At 41.5% G+C, this 6,000-nt stretch overlaps 1 long non-coding RNA gene across 1 annotated transcript in view; it reads right to left on the bottom strand.

The window, feature by feature from the left end:
- Positions 1-661: 661 nt before the first annotated feature.
- Positions 662-6,000, bottom strand: part of LOC113460085 (uncharacterized) — a 382,981-nt gene continuing 377,642 nt past the window's right edge. Inside the window, exon 3 of the long non-coding RNA XR_012580340.1 lies at positions 662-703. This is a non-coding gene — a long non-coding RNA (uncharacterized LOC113460085). The remainder of the gene's footprint in view (positions 704-6,000) is intronic.

Raw genomic sequence — 6,000 nt, 5'->3', positions numbered from 1 at the left:
TGTGGCATTGTTGGAAACAGAAAAATTTTAATAAAAGGCAAAATAATAAAACTCTTTACAGAGAAAAACCAAGCCAGGTGCAAGAGGTTCTTGCTCCTCGTAAAACACCTCACAAAAGCCATTAGTTTCTTTGTTCTCTTCTTTTTCTAGTAAATTGCTCAGGTGGGACTTTTTGGCTTCTGTCCTACTGGCTATCCATAAGTTTGAGGTGAAGTTCCCCCAAGTCCCATGAGGTGTCTTCTTTGCTAATTGAGGAAAGAAACTTCTGGGCTTTTTTTCCTTTTTAAGGAGACAAATGATAGTTTTGTCACTCGGTCAACAAGAAGCCCATTCCCACCGGAGTTAAGAGCAATAAAGTGGATATTTATAGATATTTATAGATATTTATTGATATTTATTGATATTTATTGAAGTGCCTTCAAAGGCCACAGCCCGGCAGTACCAGAGCCACAGTCATGGCTCTGCCTGGATGGCTCCATGAAAGAACCAAAAGAGGGCTTGGTCATGAGATCTCACATTTTTATAAGCTTTAGTCCATTTACATATAGGAGTTAACTATCCAATTAATAGCTTCAAATTATGAATTTTCATCCTCCTTGCTTGCCCCTCCTCCTCTTTTCATGTTGTTTAAGCTTTGGGCCTGAAGTTTGAAGAGTTCATCCTTGTGTTTACAGCTGGAACAGGATTGTTTTGTCTTCACCCCCTGTGAAAAGATCCTAGTGACACTTAATATAAAGCTGAAAGCTTCACACCAAAACAGAACAGAAAAGCTGAAAACCTAAGGTATCAGGGGCACAGCCCATTCCCATCCTAAACACACTTGGGTTTGCTTTAAAACTCCAGTTGCCTCCCATTTAATCTGCCTCCAACTCCAGCACTGTCAATGTTATAAATAGCTCGACCAAAATGACGCTTTCAACGCTTCCAGTTTTCTGTCAACAGCCTCTTCCAAACACAACAGGATTTTCTCCCAGCAGAGCCATTGGGTTTATTGGTGTTTGCATTATTCCTCCTCTCTTGGACACGACCAGAAAATAAAGACAATATGTGGTTTTGCTTTGCTTTTTTTGCCTCTCTTTCTTCAGTGGTCTCCAGAGGTGGAAATGAGATGTGTAAAACCCCCAGGACAAGATTTACCCTCGTCAATCCTAAATGGCAAATCCTGCCTTTGTAATTTGGGGGAGCATGTTTGTACTACAGAGGTTTTGGGGACAAAGCTAGAGATAATTAATAAAAAACTCCTTGTTGAAGGGCCCATTGCCAGCACAGGGTGCAGACAGCCAGGACTTGTTCCAGCCCCCAGGACATGGCTAATCCATGTCTGTGCATCCCCGAACTGGCTCAGGAGTGCCATCCTGCACAATGATGCCACCAAACAGCCCCAGGAAGAGTTTCCAGCCCTGATTCACCATCCTGTATCCCTCGGGTGTGATTTCACCCTGTGCTGATGCTTTCCTAGACCGAGGTTTCAGGGGATGCCATCTGCCAAGGATCATTCCCAAAAGGCAGGACAACAAAAAAAGGCAATCCTGTTTGAGGAGGAAAAAAAGGTGTGAATGTAACATGTGCCTTGCAGCTGGAAAACAAGCTCTGAGTCTTTTTATTCTTCACTGTATATGTCAAAAAGTAGAGAATTAATGTGTGAAATCTCTGTTTGTTCCTTGTTTACTACTGAGGCAGCAATTGGCACCTGTGGGCAAGTGGGTGCTCAGCAATGGCTGGTCATGTTTTGGATGAAAATTTATTGGACTTCATGGCTCTCAGCTCATCCCTTGGCATCTCCAAGCTGGGATGTGCAGGACAGAGCACAGAAAAAGTAAAAAGCCTCACCAGTGAGTTTTGGAAAAGGGTAGACCATCCACTGGGGCTCTTAAAGCTGCATTCACGATTTTAAGAGTATTGGCTTATTCTGCAATAAATTCACAGGCTGCTTCTGCACCTCAGTTCACCCAGAAGCAGAACAGAGCTGATCCCAGGGTGCAAGTACTGTGCATGTAGACAAGAATTGTTCTGCTTTGGGAGTTCTCCAAAATGCTATTATTGATTTTCTGCATCGTGTGGCAAATGTTTAGCACAGCTCTTGAGCGTTTGAAGTCCTTTCATGCTTGGTGGAAAGTGTGGCTGCAGGAGTCCCATCCACAGCAGAACAGAAAGGGCTTGAAACCCATTCACAAAAAAAAAGAAAAAAAAAAAGTACCAGTTTTGGAGATGAAACCTTTTATTTTATCTCCTTGTGTTTTTAATCTGCCAGACAAGTGGGAGAGAAGTGCTGAGAAAGACAGCAGCATGAATAACAAGGCAAAGATAAAAACCACACTCTTTGCCCACTTGTACTTTAATTTTCCTTAGCCTTTAGCTCACATTACCCTGTCTGCAGTGTTTTGCCATTCGGGGCTGAAAAGGATCAGCAGAAAATAAAAGCTGTTTTTGTCCCTTTAGGAGCCATACTGGTCATGGGGTTGGAGAGGATCTTGCTCAGAGGGACAAGGGACACAAAGAGGGAGCCCAGATATTGTCCATGTCTTTTGAATGGAGAATATCTGAAGTGAAACAAGCTGCAGACTCCCCATTCTCAGCACAAAGGCACTGGGGATCATTCCCAATCAGTATTTTAATGTAAATTTGATCTTTAATGTGCCATAATATCTTCCAGGCTTTTCCCTGGTTGTCAAATTTTGTTAATGCTTTAAAAAGGGCTAAATTTTCTTTAAGGCTGGCACAGGAAGGGAGATAACACACACAGCATGACTGTACAGCCTTATATCCTAAGGAAAAGAGGCTTAAAAGGAAGAGACCTGCTCAGAGTGCTTTATTCCTCAGTTTCCCTCCTCCACAGGGCTGCTGAAAGTTTTCTATTTTCTGGAGCAGTGAGCAGAAACCCCCATGTCACTACAAACCAATACCATTAAAATGGACTGGATTTTATTTGTTCATTTGGCAGATGAGTGGTATCCTCACTGGAGCTATTCTGCTTCATATGTCTGCTAGATGTTTTTATAATTACTGAACATCTGGCCTGCCACAGGCTTGGGGACTTCACAGAGCCCTGAAAAAATTTTGCCACAGTGTCTGAGGCTCCAAAAAAACCCAAAAAACCAACACCTAAAACATGCCATTATTTTAACTTTCAGTGTTGTTTGTGAGAATTTGTTTTAAGGCCCTGATCCTTATAATTCCTGGAGTCATCACAGCAGGTGGATGGATCAGTGGGGTGATGAGCTCAGTTTCAGCTGAGATCTGCTCATGTCCTTTCCCTTTCCTCTGCACAAAGTCCCTCACTCCTTGAGTGCTGTCAGACATGTGTGAACCTTCAATTCCCTCCAAATATGAGCAATTAATCACTATTAGTGGTGCTTTAGCAACGGTGAGGAACAGACACAGGATGAGGGGGAATGGCTCCATGCTGACACAGATTTTGGAGCAGATTTTGGGACTAAAGTCTTCCCTGTGAGGGTGGTGAGACACTGGCACAAGTTGCCAGACAAGCAGGGGCTGCTGATGCACTGAAAGCACATCAAAAAGTGAGTTTTAATGCAGTTAAATGCAGTGAGGTGAAGTTACTCATGCCTTCAAAGCAGTTTCCAAAACTAGATCCTCATACAAAGGTGAATAACAGTTCTGCTGGAGCTTCTATAGAGGTAACCTGGGAAGTGGAACTCTTAGAAAAGCAAACTGGCTTTTTGCTGCGAACACTCTTCTTACCTGGATGGGGAGAGAAATCCTCTCATCGTGTCCAGGGCTGGCTGAGGGGCCAGGAATGGGGAGAGGGGAGATGTTGGACTGAGCTCTTTTCTGACTCAGAGATGGGGCAACTGAGAGGTGTTTTAAGAACTTTCATTCTCTTTTCAGTCTCATGTGAAGGGTGAAATAATACAGATGTTATAATTCATGCCATTATTATCAGAAATTGACTATTTCTTAATTCCATTATATTATAAGTGTTTCTTGGCCTATCAGCTTTAGCCACACCATGCCTTTAAAACCAATAATCTAAAATTACCCTTTGTAGGTCTTATTACATTACATCTTTCATAGTTCTATTTCTCCAAAGTATTTAGTCTTATTTGTAAGGCTACTTTTTGAAACTTGTTTCTGGCTCCATTTCTCTCTCAGCAATGTCTGTCCCATTCCATGGCATTTCTAAGTCAGCATTTCTTATCTCAAGGTTTGCATACAGATGCACACTGTGTGAGCCTTCTCTCAGGCTTTGAGAATTTTCTACAAATCCACTTCCCACATTTCCCCCTCTTTCTTGAATGGAAAAAAAAGTTTTTTGAGGTTCTTGTTCATTGATTGCTGTGTACAGTGAAGTATGATTAGTATAATAATTATGTATATAAACTGATTTTGTAAAGCTCTTTTAGTTAAGGTGTAAAATTCTATATTTCAAATAAGTAATTTAACTATGATCTACTGTTTGTTTTAATTTGATTTAATACATTTCTCAGTTTTTTGCCTTCAGGAGAGGGAGAAAGAGAAACTGGAGATGGTGTTTTTTCCAAGCCATTTTGGGAGAGATTGCTAGAAAAGCTGAGGTGTCACTACCAAACACTGCTGAGCCTCTGAATGCAGCTGGGAGGGCAGGAAGGATGGGGCCAGGCAGGCTGGGAAGTGGAAGTGGACAGGAAATCTGTCCAGATGGGGTGACTTTACAGTTAGTAAAATTGGCTTTATTTCTAACCAAAATCTGCTTTCCTGCACAGAAAATTAATTAATTTCTGCCCTACCCCAAAGGGTATTTCCTATACACAAAGAAATTGTCTTTTTATATCAAGTTTTGTTTTGTTTGGCTTTGTTTTTTTTTTAGCTGGGCAGATCATTATATCCTCCCTTCAATCTTCTTCTTTTTAGACTAAAAAAGCTTTCTTTTCTTTCTTTGCAATTCATTAAAGTCACTTTTTAACACACCTGCCACTCTTGCTGAACCCTGATGCTCCTCCAATTCATTTCTGACTTGAAGTCACCTGGCTTGATGTGAGATTTCAGATAAAACTTCACCCATTTCTAAGAAATGAGAATTAATTTCTTTTCATATCTAACTCAAAGAATTTTTTAAAAGCCCAAGAATGGGGTATTTTTTTCCTTTTTTTTGGAAGAGTGTGTAAAGAAATGGAAAGGAGGCATAGAAAAGAATTCTTTTCACAAGTCATCCTGTCACCTGTGGCACTTCTCACTGCAAGATGCTGTAGATGCCCAATATTTACACAGCTTCAGAAAGAAAGGGAGTAGAATTCTGGAAGGAAAAATTAACTGGAGCAATGTTCACTGAGGGTTATCCAAGGATGACACTTGTCCTGCCTGGGGAAGGTGCTTGACCCTTTCTCAGTCAGATCCTTTCCTCCACTGACCGAGAGATTGTGATTCCATGTTTTGGAGGTAAATTTAATGGTCCATCAGGGATGGTCCCCTTTTTGAGGGGTGTTATCTTGATGCAGAAGGACTCCAGCTATTCCTGGGGTTTATTTGGGTTATTTTTAGGGTAATTAAGCCGAGCTGGGAAGAGGGATGGAATGAAAAGCAGGATGAATGTCCTGTACCACAGAGTGTCTGCTGCTCTCTGCCCTGTGCCTGCAGCCCAGCTTCTTTTTAATTTAGGAATTCTCTTGGACAGAGATGAGCAGTGACTAGTAGTCCTCAAAAATCCACCCATCATAGGAATTCAGGGGTGATGAATGGTCTCTTACTCCAGCTGCTTTCAGAGGAGCTGGGTGAGGCAGTGTCTTGGTTTGAGAAGACAGGAAAGTCTGCTAAGGAAGGCAGGAGCCTCAATTAAAATGGAAACTGTAACCCATTCCCTGCAAATTATTATAATTTTGAAATTAAGGGGCTCTCCAGCAAAGATATGGAAAGGAGAATAACAGTTCTTTACTAAGAAAATTAAAAATACAAATGCAATAGCAGATAGATATTGTGAAAGGAGAGGACATTTAGGTTACAAGGTAAAGATGGAATAGTAATGGGGAGAGCAAGAGGCAAGTACACATCTGGTAGCAGGTAGCC

Source organism: Zonotrichia albicollis, chromosome 5 (genome assembly GCF_047830755.1).
Source record: "Zonotrichia albicollis isolate bZonAlb1 chromosome 5, bZonAlb1.hap1, whole genome shotgun sequence".
NCBI classification, from domain to species: Eukaryota; Metazoa; Chordata; class Aves; order Passeriformes; family Passerellidae; genus Zonotrichia; species Zonotrichia albicollis.
Note: the sequence above shows the minus strand (reverse complement) of the source record. Positions and strands in the feature narration are given on the sequence as shown.